This window comes from Lathamus discolor, chromosome W, assembly GCF_037157495.1.
Source record: "Lathamus discolor isolate bLatDis1 chromosome W, bLatDis1.hap1, whole genome shotgun sequence".
In the NCBI taxonomy this organism is placed as follows: domain Eukaryota; kingdom Metazoa; phylum Chordata; class Aves; order Psittaciformes; family Psittacidae; genus Lathamus; species Lathamus discolor.
Window position 1 is genome coordinate 20714209 of NC_088908.1, and position 19960 is coordinate 20734168.

Below are 19960 nucleotides of genomic sequence, written 5' to 3' on the forward strand. Positions count from 1 at the left end.
GTTTTGGGGGAAAGCAGAGGAGAAAACTGGTCTTTACTTTCCCCTGTCAGACTGAAATATGAAATACAAAGTTTACAAAGGGCTGAATTAACAAAACAAAGCTGAGAAAGGAGGTACCATCTCTTCCACCTGATTATAACAGCTATTGTTGGAACTCAGTGGCTGAGCCAGTGTTTCCACAGCCATTCTTCAAGAGCACAAAAAGGGCACTCTCTCCCCCCAGCCATTTCTATTAAAAATACACTGGAAGCTCCCAACAGGCAAAAGCTATTAAAAACCAGAATTGTAAGCCTTACAACAGACTTTCTGCAGCTGGCTTTCAAGCTCACAAGTACAAATTTACAGGTACAACCTTTAGCTGATAGAACCACCTCACTCACATGGCTGCACACAGCTACCAAGGAGCAAGTTTTTGATCCAGGCCTAAAAAATGTACAAACCAAGCAGCAAATCAACTCCCCCTCAAAAAAAAAAAAAAAAAAAAAACCCAAATACACAGAGTGTGAGTACTTTGTGGATAACTGTTCAAAGAAATGCCCCCTCTGTCATCTGTCTTGACAAATACATTTTGCATGTACAACTGCAGAAATGAGGCAGGCAAGTCAGCTGTGAGATGTATGCCTCATTTGTTTGAAAAGCTGTCTGCACTTTGTTGTTTAGCCTGCAGAAAGCAGAGGATATACTAATATCCTTGAAAACTTAGGTTGGCTTCTCACAAAACAATGAAAATGCCTATTTTTCCCCCCCTCTATTCATAGTCATTTCTGACTATTGATTTCTACTTGCCCTTTGTTTTTCTGATTCTTGGCCAGCTCAACTCACTAAGGATAATCCCTGAGGCTCAAGCCTTTCAAAGAGGATACAGCACTCTCTGCAGTTGCTTTATCCTTGTAATTGAGAAGAGCCCTGTGCTGTGCTCCTTGCCAATTCAATTGTAAAGGAGTTGCATGGAATCCCCTAAAGCACATTTCAACCCCCTCACTCTTATGCTGGGAGGTATGTTCCCCAGGTACACAGTAGTAATCATGCCAGATCCCTCTAAATCTGAGACTTAAAGAATCACTTTCAACACAGCGTGCTGAGCCCATAGCAGCCTGCAGTCTTGTATTTTCAGCCATCGCCCTCTCATTTAATGCTGCTGGTGTGTTGGTATTTGCCAAGTCTGAATGTTCATCTTGGAGGGTCACATCCTTGCCAGTCTGATTCTCTCTGTAGCGAAGACTCTTTAGGATGGGGATTTTTCCCAGCATCTCAGAGCTGACCTAAAAAGGAGGAAGACAGATACAATTATGAGATTTCTTGCCTTCCAGAAAGAGACGATGACCATGAGGACCCATTTGCACCATAAAAAGAGAGGAACCTTATTATATTGCTACCATTCAGAGTGCCAGAGTATTCAAAATGTTACTAACTGCTGGCCTGATTCTGAAGTTGCTCCCTAAATAAACACTGCAGAACAAAAATAAACATTAGTTACTCTTTAAGCAAGCAGCACAATGTAGATCCACCAGGAAAATCAAAACCAAACTCAGAACTATTAGATTTTGACATTTATCAGAGTGCTTTCAGATTTGTATTCTCATTATTCTCCCTTAATATTTGCTTTGACCAAGGGCCTGTGCTCCTGCTCCAGCAGAACCTTACATGCCTACAATTCATCAGACCATCAGGCACTTTCATTCTGCAAACCTCCTTGTGCTCTTTTCCTCCAAAACAGGATATCCCATAGGCTGGGTGATACAATGGGGAGGGATGATGGTGTCAAGTTTGCAGCTGGGGAGCATGCCTTGTAGCAGAGCTCCTCTGAATGTGGGCTCAGAAGCACATTCTCTGGTTGTAGCACATCAGCACATCATAGCCTCTCTCTCCCTCATGCACCACCCACAGCTATTCATCAGAACCCACACCAATCTGCAGGGTTGGGTCACAGAACAGAAGGACAACCAGACACTATACTTCAAAACTCTGAACCCTCTACCCCTTCCATCCACCCCTAGTTCACAAGCAGCTTTTCTGGAAGGGCTCTTCCTTTCAACAGCTGAACCCTATCCATCTCAGTCATGAGATGCCCCAGGCTGCACTCAGTGACTGGCAGGAAATGCAGTGGTTCCCTAGCTCTTGGCTTGCAAACTGCAGTTAGGAGGAATAATTCGTACTTGGCTGCTGGACAAGCAGAACATCCATCAACATAAGATCCAATTCTTAAATTTAGGGAGCAAAACAGAGCCTAGGGAAGCAACACCTGAGCTAGCAGAGATCCAAGCTAGTAGCCCACACAGCATGAACAAGCCACTCTAGCAGGGTACTGCACCCAAGCTTATGAGCTTCTATATTTCACAGCAGGCTACATTGGACTAGCACCAGCATATCCTGGCTAGAATATGCCTGCAGATCTCCCAGCTCAGATTTCCCTCATATCTCAGAGCCCCTCAGTTCCTGGTTCTACAATTACAGTCAAAGTGAGTTTGGATCTGGCTGCACCACATCAAGTCTAAAATTCACAGATCTCCAGGGAGAGTAGCTCAGCTCTGAAGTGACTTGACTGAAATCTAAGACAGGGCTGGGACAATGTTAGGTTAAGGTAACAGGAAAGCCAGTCAACAGAAGTCTGTTAAACATTCCCAGGGCTCCTCTTCTGAGGAGCAAACAAGCAAGTTTTATTTCAGGCTGAAACCAAATAAAATTATAATTTACATAAAGCCTGTCCTATTTCTATGTTGTTAATATAATATCAAACAGCCCAATAGGACTAACCAGTATGGGAGAGACCACCTCCATTCTGCCACACTGCAGACCCAATGTGGATCAGGCACCTTAAACAAGCAAGCTTTATGGTTGAGAACAATTTCTGAACAAATCTGGCCTTATCTGGCAGCCAGGACAGAGAGGCGAGGACTTCCTTTGGGGCTCTGGGAGTCTCTGTACTCTGAAAGGTACATGCCATTTTCAGATTTTGAAGAGTTATTGCTCTGTGGATTCTTGGACTAATTTGATTTTCTCAGCCAAGAATTTAGACTGCGGTGTTTGACAACAAACTCCCCTTCCCTGGGTGTTACAACATCAAATCAATGGCTGAAGCCATCTTCAAAAAAACAAAGTAGTTTTCACTGGCTAACAATTAAGAACAGTTTTTGTCCTCTGTCAAATTTATATGTGCAATGCTAATTAAACCAAACAGGAAAAGCATTTTTCTATTCTCATGCAACTAATCACTCCTGGGCCCAAAGCACAACCTCAACCTCTTACCAAGTATGTGTACAGTTCCTTTCACCCTGAAACTAAACTCAGTTCCCAAGGCATGGACTGGGTGTTTAGTTAGAAAGACTGATGCTACCAAGGGCAAACCATCACTATTTTGTAGATTAAGGGAACCAAAGAAAAGGGCACTGAGAGGATGATCTCTGGAACTCCCAGTCTTTCAAGAACAAACCAATGAAAGGATTTGGATAATCCAGGGGCCAGCATACTCTCTAAAAGACTTTGCCTGGCCAGGCTTCAACATGGCCTCTCCTCTCACTAGAACAACCAGTAGTTTTTGGCATCTGACTAGAACTCTTAGAGTTACTTTTTCAGGCTCCCTGCAAACTCAGGAAGATGTAGTTACAACAGCAGAAACATCTTCATAAGGGCTACGAACTGCTGTCTTCTATAAAAGCTGAAGCTCTGATCAAATACCAACATGAAGTGAACCTATCAATACCTTAAATTCAGCCCCGTGCAGATATAACAGGAAATTGCCTTTACAGTACCAAAGCAACAAAGGCAGATGATTTGGCACTTGGATTTGTTTTGTAATAGAAAACATTCTGTAAAAATGCTACATCAGACAAGTTCTGACACTGTCAACTGACATCCTTCTGCCACAAAAGAGACAGAGGTTTTACCTTACAGGTTGTTTCCCTGAGGTCTAGGAGAATCTTTCAGCTGGGCCAAATATCCTAAATCCTTCCCTATTTTCCCCCACTTTTTTATGTGAAGAAAAGGCAGAAACTCGGTTTGGGATTTCAGAGTTTCAAATCAACAAACCAATTCACTACCTTTTCTGGGGTGCAGGGAGAGAGCCAAAAGGGCAAAGAGGGCAGTGGGTGGCAGAGGAGAGGAAAAAGCTTGCTCTGCTCTGTTGCAAAACAGCAAACAAAAGAGCTCTGTGGTAGTACAATGTGTTGCTAATTACGATCATGCAAAAAGTTTCTTTTGTCTTGTGAGTTGTGGAGGATTGCAATGACTTATTTCCACGTGGAAAGAGACCAAAGATATTCCTCCTCTCTTTCAAACAAGCTGCATGCTTCTTGGTCCTGTGCAGTCTGGTCACTCCTTCCTAGCCTGACTTACTGCTTTATGCTAAACCAGGACACAAGGGACTTGGGTTCTACTCCAGATCTGCTTGCCCCAGTTATGTGAACCTGGGCAACCCTAATGGTGGAAACACACCCCACCCCCATAAAGTCAAGGCCAAACCATTTATTGATGTTTGCAAACTTTGTACCAAGTGTTGGGATTTAGCTAAATGATTGGCTTTGGCAGTGAAGCCAGCTGAAGAAGTTTCCTATTACCCCTTGATCACCAATTCCCAGGCCAGTTCCATACTTCAGCCCTCTGGGGTTGGCCAACAGAAGTGTTTGTGGGTCTGCACTATAAACTCAGTAACTTAAGTGATTCAGGTTAAAAATAACTACACCAAAAGCAATTCATCATTTAACAATCCTGCCTACTCTCGGCCATGGCTGGGAAAGCCTTGGGGAAAGAGGACAGCAAGGTAGATGAATTCTTCTGGCGCACGATTACCAGGCTATAGGAAAGGAGCTGAGAAGTGAAACGTGGTCCCTTTCTGACAGAAACCTAAAGAAAACAGTCTTGGGTGCTGAGTGCCAATACAAATCTCCTAACACTTAACCCTGAGCATCCATTCTTATGACACCTGGTTTGGTCCCAAAACAACATAGTGGCAGATGGACTTCTGCAATGGCTCTGCTGGAACATCGGGGCTCTCTTTAGTCTCTGTTATTCCAGAACAGTGAACGTGGCCACTTTCAATATTTTGCTGAGCAAAATGAAAGATGTGTTTGTCCTCTGACAGAACGAGTAATGCTGACCCCCGATACAGCGCAGGCCAACCCAGGCATCACTTTGATTTCCCTGGCAGCAGAAGTGGTGCAGTTCTAATGTACAGCACATGAGGGAAGGGCAGACAGAGACTGGAGAGCATGATAGGTCTGCTATTTAATTCTGCTTCACACAGCTACCCATCTGCACACACCAACTGATGTAGGAACATGTGGCTCAAGATGGAGACAGACAATGATGCTGCATCCATTGTGGAAGGCTGTGAACACAACCAATCAATGTTTAGTATGACAGATCCACCAGCCCCTCCAGGTATTGAGGCTGGTAGGCAGAAGACATTTGAAAAATTAATCTTTGCCCAGCCAGAGGGGTCTCTGACCCAAGATTGTTCATAAATGCTTCCAGGATAGAGCCTACTTCTCATGTTGCTTGTTTAAATGAGCGTTGAACTCACAAGGGTTTAAAGCACAGAGAAAGCCAAGACAGCTAGGATGGGCCAGCACAGTTGAATATTTTATCATTCATTTGCACAAAATATCCAAATATGTGCATGCAATCCAAGGGCATATTTCTGGGAGCTGGCAGCTCATGAAGTCTGCTAGTGTCCCTCAGGAGAAACTTATGCAACCCACACTTGGAATCCATCAGCAAAAACTGATTCTGTGGACTCAGCAGCAAGGGTCAGATTTGCAAAGGTGTTGAGATGTTTAACTATGCATGGAAGCATGCCCTGCTCATGCTATCCCTCCACAAAACAAAACCTTGGCTAAACTAACCACAGTTTTCTTCTGATGACAATGCTGTGTCCCTGCTAAAGGTTTTGCCAGCTTGAATGTGTGAATTTGAGCTTTAAAACAATATCATTTTACTTTCCAAATATTCTGTCACAGACCTGAATCAATTTGTTGTCAGATAGTTTCCATCTCTGCCACTGCATACTAAATTCTTTCAAATTTAGACCTGGGGATTCCCCCCAGTTAATTTTATTTTGGGAAAAAAAATCTTTTCCTACTTCCATAAAATTCTCAGCAAAAGAATGATTGAAAAACCAGAAGGAAATTCTTGCTAGAATATAGTGATTTTCCCACCAACTACTCTTGTTAGAGAAAAGGGCAAAATTTTGCAATAACTAAATATTAGAAATGATTATATTTGAAAATTTATAAATCAGTAGTGTGGGTTTGGAAATACTGTAATTTTCCAGTACTGTTTGTAGTTTTGTACCAGAGTTATTCAGTAACCAATGTTAACAATGGTAGGCTAGGTGGCAAGAGCTAACATAATTACATACGGTAAAGGGCATACGGGTGGATTTAAAAGTATTGTGAAAGTCTATCGAAGTAGAAATTAATGGACACACCAGGGCAGTCAAGTGAGAACAAGACAATGCTGGCGTCCACACAATGGTTGGGATATATCCAAAGAACAGAAAGGTGAAGGAGGACAGAGCGAGGAAGACTTCTTACTTCATCTGAGGAAGACTCCTTACTTCATCAATGCGACCACCAGAAGAGGCTGCGCAAGCGCAGAAGAGGCTGATGTCGTAATAGACTGATGTGGCAATCCTTGATACATATGTAATAGTTAATGATGCAATCCGTGTTAAATATGTATTAGTAACCAAATTTTAGTGTATAAATTGCGAACACGATGTGACGAGGTCGAAGCCAGATTTGGGCGAATGCCCCTGGTTTCCCAGCGCTGCAATAAAGCACCTCATATAACCATTCCGGTGGTTATGTGTTTATTCTTACGCTAACATTTTGGCGACCCAGATGGGACCTCGCGGGCATTGCTGAGGCGGATCGCGTTTCGATCCTGCTCCAGCCGGCACCGAGAAATTCTCGGGGAGCCATCGACCGCGACCGACCTCTGCTGCTCACGATGGACCTCTGACACGGTAAGAAAGGTGCTTTATTTAAGTTACAGAACCGGTTTCTAGTAAAAGTATGGTGTATTGACCTTTGGTAAGGTCTGGTAAAAGCCTGCCTGTTATACGCAGCGAAAAGCTGCGTTTGGCTGGGCTAGTAGTAAAGCCTGCCTGTTAGACGCGGTGAAAGCTGCACTTGGTTGGGGTTAGAGAGCTCTCGGGGTAAAAGCCTAGGCGCCGTCCGTTAGACAGTAGCGAAAGCTCTGCAGGTTCGGCAAACGTGGTTATGGTATTGGTATTTGTGCTGCAGGATCAGCATCTGTCTGTATAATTCCTGTAACGTAGTGGTAAGTGTGTGCGTGTTTTGGAGATCTCTTTGTATTTACAAAATGCCATTGGTCCCTAAGTCGTCTCCATTAGGTTGTTTTTTAAGTCACTGCAAGGAGGGTCGGTTTGGGCAGAGCATGCAAAAGAGTAAACTAATTGATTACTGTAATGTACGGTGAATGCAATATGAATTAGAAGACCAGGAAAAATGTCCTGAGAATGGAACTTTACAGTATAATACTACCTTGCAGTTGATGTTGTATTGCAAAAGGGAAGGAAAATGGGATGAGTTTCAAGGGAGGCAGGAGCAAGCTGGAAAGCCCTGCTGCCGCCTTCCTCCCACCCACCTACCCCTCCTCCTTTACCCCTCTCCTTTCCCCACTCCCTTTCCCTCCCTTCAGAAAAAAAAAAAAAAAATTAAAGAAAAAAACAAAAGAGAATGAATGTAGACAGAATGTGATATAATCAATGTGCCCTTTGCAAGCAGGAAGGACATTGGAAAAATGAATGTCCATCAAAAGGGGGGGCAGTTCATGTCAACAAGAAATCCTTTTGCAGGATCCGACATGGCTAAAACAATGTTGTTGGGGGATTTTGTTAATCAAAGCTGACTAAGCCAAGCAGAAAATAAAGAACCCCTTGTAAAGATCCAACTAAGAGAGGAGGAAGTAAAATTTTTAATAGACACAGGGGCTACATATTCAGTTTTAAATTATTTACACGGGGGGTTAGGGGAAAGAACTATGACAATTGTGAGAGCCACAGGGAAGGAAGAAATACGGCCATTCTTGCAGCCCCTAGATCTGCGATTTGGAGGGAAGGAATTAACACACGAATTTCTATATGTACCTGAATGCCCCATTCCCCCTTTAGGACAGGACTTATTGGCCAAATTGGATGCAATGATCATTTTGAAGATGGTGAATTAATAATGCAAATCCCCGAATCAAAAGCAGGACAGGTTTTGGTTCTTAAAAAAAAACCCATTGCTCAAATTCCAAAAGAGGTAAAAGAGGCTGTGATACCAACAGTTTGGGAGACAGAAATCCCGGGAAAATCAAAAGCAGCTCAACCAGTAACAGTGGAATTAAAAGATGGGGTTAGGCCAGTAAGAGTTAAACAATATCCTCCGAAGCTAGAGGCAAAGTTTGGGATTATAAAAACAATTGAGAAATTTTTGAAATATCGAATTTTGGAAGAATGTGAATCAGAATATAACACACTAATTTTTCCAGTAAGAAAACGAAACAGTGAATATGGGTTAGTACAGGATCTGAGGGCAATAAATAAAATAACAAAAGATATCCCCCCCAGTAGTAGCAAATCCTTATACACTGTTAACATCTGTGAAGGAAAAATATAAATGGTTTACAGTGATTGATTTAAAAGATGACTTCTTCTGCATTCCTCTTAATAAAAATAGCAGGAAACTGTTTGCATTTGAATGGGAAGAATCCACAGAGTGGACGAAAAACACAATTAATATGGACCAGACTTCCACAAGGATTCAAAAATAGTCCGACCCTATTCGGAAACCAACTGGAGACATGGACTACTCAAGGAAAGGTACAGGTACCGAGATCACAATATCTCCGATTGCAATACGTAGATGGTATCTTTATTGTGGCAGAACAGAAATCATTATGCATAAAAGTGATTACTGAAATCCTGAACCAGCTAGGAATAAAAACTGCATAGAGACAATTTGTGCCATTCCAGAACCACGGAATTTACATGAGTTAAGAACATTTTTGGGCATGGCAGGATGGTGCATGTATGAAGCCCAAAAATCGCATGCTTTTGTTTGGGACAAACCACAGAAAGAGGCCTTTAAAAACTGAAGAAGACGTTAATAAAATCACCGGCATTGGGACTCCCAGATTTGACAAAGGACTTTCAGTTATTTGTCCATGAGAGGCAGAGATTGACGTTGGGAGTATTAACCCAGAAAACTGGAAGCTGGAAAAGACCAGTAGGATATTTTTCAAAACAACTAGATCCGGTAAGTGCGGGATGGCCTTCATGTTTAAGAGCGGTAGCGGCAACTATTGTTCTAATACAGCAGGCCAGAAAACTGACTCTGGGAAAACATATTGAAGTGTTTGCACCACATATGGTAAAAACTGTCTTTGAACAAAAGGGGGGGTATTGGTTATCCCCTAGCCGAATGATGAAATATCAAGCAATCTTAACAGAACAAGATATGAATCTAAAGACTACTAATTTGTTAAATCCAGCAGCTTTTCTAGGAACTGACCTAGAGGAAGGAACTCTTGAACATAACTGTACAGAGGTCATCGAGCATATATATACGCAACCAGAACAGACTTAAAAGAGGTACCTCTTGAGCAACCGGACTGGGAACTTTTCACAGATGGAAGCAGCTTTGTGGAGAACAGAACACGGTACGCAGGATATGCTGTAACAATGCAACAAAAGGTAATTGAGGCAAAAACATTACCTCCTGGGACGTCAGCTCAACGGGCAGAGCTGATAGCTCTTACAAGAACGTTGGAACTGAGCGACGATAAAAGGTGAATGTATAAACTGATTCAAAGTATGCATTTGGTATAATACATATACACGGAACATTGTAAAAAGAACGAGGACTGTTGTCTTCACAAGGGACTAATATAAAATATCAAGAAGAAATTTTGAAACTGATAATTGCTGTACAAAAACCCAAACAGGTAGCCATTATGCATTGTAAAGCACACCAAGGAGGAACTTCGAAGATGTCCGAAAAAAATACACTGGCAGATTGGACAACTCGACAAGTTGCCCGAAAGGTATGGAACATGATGGCCCTGATACCTCTCAAGGTAAGCCCACTCCATACCTATCTTTCACAAGATCCTAATTATTTAAAAGAAGATGAAAAGCTGGCAGGACTATTGGAGGCTCAAAAGAATTCTGAAGGGTGGTATACAACAACAACTGGACAAATAATAGTACCACCAGCAATAATGCGAAAAATCCTACAAACTGAACACCAAAAATGTCATTGGGGTGCAGAAGTATTGGTAACTTACTTAAGGCTAGGAATAATTTCCACACAGATGTTAACGATGGCAAAAGCAGTAGGATCAAAATGTGAAATTTGTTTAAAAAACAATCCGATAGTAAGGAGACAAATTGAAATAGGAAAAATTAAAATAGGAATGAAGCCAGGAGATTATTGGCAGGTTAATTTTGCGGAATTACCAAAAGTACAAGGATACAAATATCTGTTAGTAGGGGTTGACACCTTTTCTGGATGGCCATAAGCCTTTCCCTGTCGCACCAATCAAGCAAAAGAAGTGGTGAAATGGTTACTTAGAGAAATCATCCCACGGTTTGGAGTTCCTTTAGGAATATCATCAGATAGGGGTCCACATTTTATTGCCAACGCAGTACAAGAAGTTAGTAAACTATTAGGAATATCATGGAACTTACACACTCCTTGGAGGCCCCAATCTAGTGGACAGGTAGAAAAGATGAAGCAAACAATAAAAAGACAAATCAGTAAAATATGTCAGGAAGCCAAAATAAAATGGCCACAAGCATTGCCTATAGCTCTGCTACGAATTAGAATAAAACCCAGAAGTAAAATGTCAGTAAGCCCCTATGAAATCCTCTATGGAAAACCATATGAGGCACCGGAACCCAACCCTAATACCCATATTAAAGGGAATCAGGATGTTTATAATTATGTGCTATCTCTCGGTAGAACCTTAACTCGACTGCGAAGCACTCTGGTGTAGAATAGGCCACTATCTCTGGAAAATCCAGCACATGATATCCAACCAGGAGACCAAGTATACATCCGGAACTGGAATAAAGAACCATTAAAAGAACAGTGGGACTGACCATATCGAGTATTGCTAACCACATTCACAACAGTGAAGGTAAAAGGAATAGATTCTTAGATACGTTATACACAAATAAAGAAAGTTTCAAAAATCTGGGAAACACAGGTACTAGGCCCTACAAAACTAAAACTGGAATGTAAATAAGATGCCTGGGTTCTATTATAAAACTTTGATTTTCATATGGTCGTTAACAGAGCTGACAGCTGTTTTTATCCTAGCAATCCCTCAGAAAGAAGTTTTAAAACGACCTAAAACAAGATGCCATTCTGACTTGCAAGTTCGCAAAAACCACTCCAATAGGACCAACACCAACAAGGGTAGTTGTGAAAAAGATAAATGGTTCTATAGGACTGGATATACAATTAGCCATAGCGAAACTAAGGTTACAAGAAAAAGGACTAAAAGATCAGTAAATTCAACACAAATAATCCAATTGTATCATCGAAATCCTGAGGAAAATTTAATGATAGGACTGATTGAAGATTTTGCAAAGATGAAAAACACAAGTAGAATAACAGCTTGTTTACCAATACCCAGAGCGGCAGGAGAACCAACTGAATGGGGAATAATAAGATTCTCACTTTCAGAAATTAACAGAGAAATCACTTGTCAGGAAAAGGAGGTAACGGAAAACATGACAGTGACAGAATATCGAGAAGAAGGTGTTTTTGGAGATCCTGCAGTTTTAGTACTAAGGTCAGTCTGTGAGAGATACCAAAATGCTCAATTTACCTCTGTAAGAGATGAATGGGGAAAATGCATTTATAAGAAAGAAATCAAGATAAACAGGCAAAAAAGGGTGTGGGAATGTGGAAAAACAAATAGTTCAAAACAAGACTGGAATACAATTTGGTCAGTGAGCATTTTACAGAAATTCCAATATATTGGGAACATCTCTTGGTGCCTTAAATGGACAGGAAAACAAAACTTAACAGAAAATATAAACATCAGTAACTTACTGTCCATAAATAGGGTTAGTCAAAATATAATCAAAAATGTTCCTTGGTGGAATTGTACCAGAATCTTAGATTGTGACACTGACCCTGAGGAAATTACAATACCTCCAGTCAAGATTGCTTTAAAGGCAGGATGCGCGTGCCGAGGACTGAAAATTGGAGGAAAAGTAATACAAGTCCCCGTTGACAATATAGATTGTAAATATTCAACAGTGCATAGTATGGGACATTTTGTTTAGGCAGCAAGTGACGGAACCTGGACTACCCACCTACCCATGAAAGGTCCAGCTAAAGAAATTACTTTAGGATTACCGACTCTTTGTCCAATTTGGAAAAATTCACCATTCAAAGGCAAATTAGAAATCTTACAAATTCGAACAAGAAGAGATATAGATAATAACGACAATAATGATGAAGACATTTGGCAGGAGCCCTCAACAGGAGTTAAGATAGGATGGGCTTTTGAATCTCTACTTGCCCCAGTGGCAGCATATCGAAACAGAGAAATGATTGACAACCTGTTTAGTCAAACAAAAGGGTTAGCCAGAATAACAAAAAAAGGGATTCAAAGATATAAATTTGCAATTACAAGCCACAACTAAAATGACCTTGCAGAACAGAATGGCATTGGACATATTACTTAAGGAACATGGCGTTTGTGGATATTTAAAGGACAGAGTGGATCACTGCTGTATTCACATTCCTAAAGTGACCACAGATATAGAATACAACATTTCCCAGCTGTACAACATTGAAAAAGAAACGGAAAAAGAAAAAGAATATATTGAACAAAATTGGACTGGAGCACTCTTTGATAGTTTGGGCCTTCACCTCACAGGATGGGTCCATTCCCTCGTACAAACTATAATTGTGATACTGATTGTATTTTTTTTTTAATGCTATATTTGATGTATCTTTGTATTCGAAAGGAAATAGCCCAAAACAGAGCATGGACCCATCGAATCATAGAGGCAGTAACTAGGAAACATCTGAAATACCCTACACCTCCACTGACTTATCAGGAGACAGCTACCTAAGAGAATGAAAATACTTACTTAAGTTAAGTGAAGTATTTTCAAAGGGGGGAAATGTTAGAGAAAAGGGCAAAATTTTACAATAACTAAATATTAGAAATGATTATATTTGAAAATTTATAAATCAGTAGTGTGGGTTTGGAAATACTGTAATTTTCCAGTACTGTTTGTAGTTTTGTACCAGAGTTATTCAGTAACCAATGTTAACAATGGTAGGCTAGGTGGCAAGAGCTAACATAATTACATACGGTAAAGGGCATACGGGTGGATTTAAAAGTATTGTGAAAGTCTATCGAAGTAGAAATTAATGGACACACCAGGGTAGTCAAGTGAGAACAAGACAATGCTGGCGTCCACACAATGGTTGGGATATATCCAAAGAACAGAAAGGTGAAGGAGGACAGAGCGAGGAAGACTTCTTACTTCATCTGAGGAAGACTCCTTACTTCATCAATGCGACCACCAGAAGAGGCTGCGCAAGCGCAGAAGAGGCTGATGTCGTAATAGACTGATGTGGCAATCCTTGATACATATGTAATAGTTAATGATGCAATCCGTGTTAAATATGTATTAGTAACCAAATTTTAGTGTATAAATTGCGAACACGATGTGACGAGGTCGAAGCCAGATTTGGGCGAATGCCCCTGGTTTCCCAGCGCTGCAATAAAGCACCTCATATAACCATTCCGGTGGTTATGTGTTTATTCTTACGCTAACACTCTCATTTCCTTCTTCATGACCCCAAATATTTTAATTGGTCTGTATAGTTTCAATTTAAAATAAGCACAACACAACTTCATAATTGTAACAAATATAATAGTGCCACAGATAAAGATCATAGTTACCCATAAAAAATACTAAATGAGAAAGTAAGTTGTTTCATGAGTTGAGTTCCCAGAAACAATGGGTTATATTTGCAAGACAGATGAAGCCAAAAAACTCTCCATTGACATCCAAATAATTTTTTTTCAGAGTGCTCATCTCTTAGCAGCTCTTGCCGTCCTCCAAGAGCACATACTGATTTCTCAAAACCCTGAACTCAGATGCAGAAAACTTCCCCATACACACACTGCAGTACTGCCTCTGTATTTAGAAGTGTTTCTAGAGTGCCTAGCACTGATGTTGACAATGCTTCTTTGGTATTAATATTGTAGCTCTTGTACTTCCTTAGAAGTCTTTAAATCAGCATTTCTGTGACAAAAATCACAGTAAGTAATTCACATCTTCCTGTCTGGAAAAACATACAGCAAGAAACAGCTCAGCTGGAAATTTTGCACTGAGAAGAACTGAAAGAAGGCAACTGAGGGCAAGTCATGCCAAATACCCCCAAGAAGCGAATCACCTACTCACAGAAGAACACCTATTTATCATCCCATATCTGACACTCTACTTCCTTCCTGCACAGCACATACATAACAAACAAAAACACTCCAGGAAAACATAGTACCTCTTTGAGCACAGAAATCTAGCCCGAAACATGCATTTTGTTCACTGCATAAGTACCTTCTTACCTCTTTTGAGATGAAAGCAGTGTGTGTATTAATGGCTATTTATCCTAACAGCTTCAGGAAAGCACATCCTTCACAGCAATGCTTAGCTGTAATCCCATGTTTGCAAACACCTTTAATTTAAGCTCTTAAATCATTGTTTTAGCTTGATCCAACCATGTTCCTGAAGGATGAACTTTTTTGCAACATATTTTACACATCACAAATCTTAACAATAAAGTTAAGCTACTTTCTGTTGACAAAACACCATATTTAGAAGTGGGTTATTTATTTACAGACTACCTCTTGGTTCATTTAGTTTTGCTCTGAGGAATAAAAATGCACCAGTAAAGCCAGGATTTGAAGGAGAAAAGGGTGCAAAAGCAGCCAGGAAAAGTCAAAGGACAAACACCTAAATAGCACATATCAAATCCTGCAGTTTTAACACCCTGTTGATTAACTAAACTTTCCACTTCCAAGACCCTCTGTGAAGATGTCTTGGGTTCAGCTGTAACAATTATTTTTCTCCTTCTTAGTAGTTGGTTCAGTGCTGTGTTTTCAACTTTAGTCTGAGAACAACGCTGAAAACACACCAATGTTTTAGTTGTTGCTAAGTAATGCTTACCCAATCAAGGACTTCTCAGTTTCTCATGCTCTGCCAGTGAGGAGGGGCACAAAAAGCTGTGAGGAAGCAGAGACAAGACACCTGACCCAAAGGGGTATTCCATACCACAGCACATCATGCCCAGTATATAAACTGAGGGGAGTCATCTGGAAGGCCCAGATCACTGCTTGGGTCGGTCTGGGTATCAGTCAGTGGGTGGTGAGCAATTGTATTGTGCATCACTTGTGTTTATTGGGGTTTTTTCCCCTTCCCTTTTTAGTTTTATATTCTCTCCCTCTGTTATTTCCCTTATCATTATTATTAGTGGTAGTAGTTTTATATTACACCTTAGTTACTGGACTGTTCTTATCTCAACCCGTGAGGTTTACATTCTTTCGAGTCTCCTCCCCATCCTGCTTGGGGGGGGAAGGGGGGAGTGAACAAGTGGCTACATGGTTCTGAGTTACCGGCTCGGCTTAAACCACAACATGAGTTGAACATATGAGTTACCACCAGAAGCACAAACAAGATATACACAAGTTGTTTAGCTCTCTGAGAAAGAATAATGCTATTTGCCTTCTTCATACAAGCACAACACTTTGTTCTTGTCCCAAAACTACAGAAATGCAAAGATTACTCCTGCTGAGGCTAGCATTCTCCAATTTTCTTAGCTAATCAACATACACTCTGAAGAACAGTCAAAAGCCATTTGATGCATTAAATCAACATTTAAATATTCAAATAAAGGGTTCATCATGTAATGTGCTCCCTTCTCAGTGAAAGCTGTAGGAAATTCAGCAAGAGCTCTGTTTCAGACAACACCACTAACAGGGAGATTACTAGAGAAAAACAGTTTCAGTCTCATGCAAACTGGCTGAAGTCAGCATGGCACAAGCTTTAGCTACAACTCTACAAAGCATCTCTCCTCAAGCTTTACAAACAAGCATAAAGGAGTCGTGGCAGATACTTCATTAGTTTATGAAAAATATTTTATAATATTATCTTGATTTTTTTTTCTCTGAAAAGCCAAGAAATGCAAAGGTAACATCAAATTTGATATGTTGCATGGGTCTGACTGACCTTTCATGAGCAGCAAAAGTTTCACAGAAATTCAACAGCCCCTTCGAGATTCCCCAGACTTTAAAAAAATGTTGCTGCTAAAGGGAATGAGACAGAAAAAAGGGAAACAAAAAAAAAAAAGCATTATCAAGGCCACTTGCTGAGACTGATGTCTGACACTAAGACAGACAGCCTGTGGTCAAAAGTACATTGGCAAGATGGATGAAACACAAGGGGTAGGCCTTCAGAACAATTATATTCAATAATATCCTAAAAAAAATAGGATTCAAAAATAATTTAATGGAAAAAATGTACTGGTACAGACAGAGCTTTTATTTATTTATTTATAACCTTAAATCCTCAACCACAAGCAGGGTAAAATACTCTCTCACCATAGGAATAAAAATAGCACTGGCTAGAATTGTTTATTGTAGGTACATTACCTTAACAAATTTAACTTTTTTTGCTGTTTGGAAAGTGCTTAACAAACAATTCTTGATTTCCCTAGAAGTATTCACTAATAATTCCTCAGTGTTTTCTGCAAGACATTAGTATGCTATTCCTCATTAGTGTTCGTACCGTTACTCAATTATGCAGGACTGAGTCTGCTTCCTAACTGAATGATTTTAGGTATGAAAATTTAATGACAAAGAAAGAATTTTCCCAGCATGAATTTCCAGTAAACCAATTCACTAAATGCTTTTCTGAAACCATTTGTGAAGCTGCTAAAGTTTCTGACAATCTTGGGGGGGGGGGGGAAAGCCAAACCCATAAAACAATAATTATCAATAAATAATGATTCATGATTTAAAGTAATTGTCATGGTTTAAGCCCAACCAGTCACTATTCCTCCACCTGAAAACAATCTTCAGCCACAAATGTATCTATCTTTTGAAAGTTAATCTGCTACATAAATAGCAATGTACCCAGCCACCAGGTCCTTTCTTTTCACAACCAGAGCAGCACATACTCTACCCATCCCACACAACTTAAAGCCATAAAGTTCTCTCTGTGGTACAGTCTCCAGAAAATGAACAGAGCCAATCTCAATGAGCACTGAGGAGTAAAACACATAAGGTGGAGAAGCCCCTCACCTTACATAGACTATTATACCACAAACGACTACAAGAAACAATGTCTGCCTTAAAAATCCACAGTGCTTCCACTGACTCTCACCCCATAATCCATTTGGAACAGCAACCTCAGCTTCAGTAATGTATTTCTCCTCCTCACAATTACCACTTAAAAACCACTGAACACAGATGCTGCTGTTTTGTTTCATTTAACACATTTGCTCCTTTTTCAAGTATGTCTAATATAAGAAATGTGTTTATATGTAAAAATGGGGGACTGATCAACAAAATGTTGGTACAAGTAAGATGCCATTAGCAGAGGTAACTTGCCTTATGCCATATTATTCCCTGAGGCTTTGGTCGTTTGCAATTGGTCTTGATAGATCTTGTTGGGGTGAGTATATAATCCACAGTTAAATCACTGTCATGGTTTAAGCCCAACTCAGAACCACGCAGCTGCTCACTCACTCCCCGCCCCCCTTCCTCAAAAAACTACAGCACCTGGGATTCCCAGGCAATCTCCCATCCAAATATTAACTGAGCCCAACCCTGCTTAACTTTCGAGATCAGACAAAATGGTCATGGGTAAAACACACTCTGTATGTGTGCCAACATGGTGATCCCCATCGCAATCAGCAAGCAGGTCTCAAGGGTATTCAAAGGCTATTCAAAACCTTCAGAACTATCAAATGATGCGGTAAATAGTCTGGTGGGGGAGCTGGGAAAGTAAGGGAACCTCCTTCATAGGTTGACCATCCGAGGAGAAAAAAAAATGTGTAATAGCTAAACACTTCCATTATATACCTCCCAGAGTATAGAGGTGATGACCACACTGGGAACACATAGCAGCCCAGATTCATGATCAATGATTCTATTGTATTACAAGTCATTACCATAAAGTACAGCGAAACAAGAACCTTAGCCCAAGTCCCCCAGCCGATAAACACTAAAACAGCAAATACCAGCTGTAAGTAAGTTACGACATGCTGAAACTCAGAGATCAAGAGCAACAACTTTGAGAGCCAATAAATAAGCATTGTGACAAGTGACTACTAATCTGAAACAGTGAATGCTTATCACAAATACGATTAGACACACTCTGGTCAGATCTGTCGTTATCTCAACCCTTTGTGCCTCACATTGGGTGCCACAAAGAACTGTCATGGTTTAAGCCCAGCCGGTAACTCAGAACCATGCAGCCGCTCGCTCACTCCCCCCCTTTCCTCCCCCCGCTCCCGGAGGGATGGGGAGGAGAATCGAAAGAGTGTATTTTTACTGTCCTATAGGTCTCCATATTGTCAATCTCTTTTGCTATTGATTAGTTAGCATTGCTGATGAATGCCCTCAAGTACAGCAAAACTCCAGGCAAGGTTTTATTTGAGAAACAGATGGCAAGACATGACTGTTGATGTAAAGTGCATGTCAACAACTGAGCTACACATATAAGCCAGTGAACACAAACAGGTTTGAGGTAAGTCTATCACTCACTCATCTTGTGATAAATAAGGCAATTTGAGGTAAGGCTACCTTATTTGTTTTGGGGAATAAGAATACAATGACAGTGAAATAGCTATTGCTCTGCAGAAAGATATTAATTTCCCCAAACCCTACCTTCACCTTTGCCATTTGTCAAAAAAGGCGAAGACATCCTTACATGAACAACTTCGAGGCTAAGGACTGATAAAGATTCCATCAGAGAAACTGCACAATTCGACCACGAGATGCCGCCAAGTGTTGCGGTTCCACTATCCTCCTCAGGGGTGCAACAGTGCTGTTACCTGCAGCACAGCTAGCTGAGCACCTTCGAGAGGTTTGTCAGGATCCACTTAAATCTCACGTGCTCTGTTGAACACATCCAGCTCTCAAATAGAGCAGCAAGCCTGGTGAGACCCCTGCATGAAGAAAGGAATCGAGAGAGAACACATTCACTTACTTCCAGCATTAGAAAGCGAGCGTTCTTCTGGGGAGCATCAGGATTTACTTTTACAGTCTTGGCAGCTTTGAACTCCTGTAAACCCAGAAGCCTTGTCGCAGCATGGGAAGCACCCTGTTTTCATAAGATACCAGCATATCACTAAGGAGTTCACAAGAGAGATGGACATTTTACAGTCTTTCATCCTACAGAGAAATGGATTTCCCTAGATTTTAAATATGAGGGATATACTGTTAATTTTGTGATGTTTTCTATGGGAAACTCTCACATACCAATAGATGCTGAGTGTTTGGCTAATATCTTGCAGGCCTCAGAAAAAGAGGGGATCCAAGTAAGTCACTTTGCCCAACTTCACCCTCACTCATATCTAACTGACCAATTCCCTTTTTAATTAATTAATGCAAATAGATTCTTTTAAACACAAGTCAAAACTTTTTTAGATGAAAACTTTCTGGACAAGGCTCTCTGTGTTTTACAGACACTATATTAATAGAAACACAGAAGGGTTTGAATTGGAAAGGACCTTAAATATCATCTATTTCCAACCTCCTGCCATGGGCAGGGACACCTTCCACTAGATCAGGTTGCTCCAAGCCCCATCCAACCTGACCTTGAACACTGCCAGGGATGGGGCAGCCACAGCTTCTCTGGGCAACCTGTTCCAGTGCCTCACCACCCTCACAAGGAAGAATTTCTTCCTTA

The 19960-nt window shown here is 40.8% G+C and overlaps 1 long non-coding RNA gene and 1 pseudogene across 1 annotated transcript; one reads left to right on the top strand and one right to left on the bottom strand.

Annotated features, from left to right (window-relative positions):
* Positions 1–758: 758 nt before the first annotated feature.
* The window catches only part of LOC136004437 (methenyltetrahydrofolate synthase domain-containing protein-like), a 77458-nt pseudogene continuing 58256 nt past the window's right edge, over positions 759–19960 (bottom strand).
* On the top strand, positions 6437–13787 carry LOC136004356 (uncharacterized). Its single transcript, XR_010608404.1, has 2 exons — positions 6437–9263; positions 9499–13787. It is a non-coding gene; the product is annotated as an uncharacterized LOC136004356 (long non-coding RNA).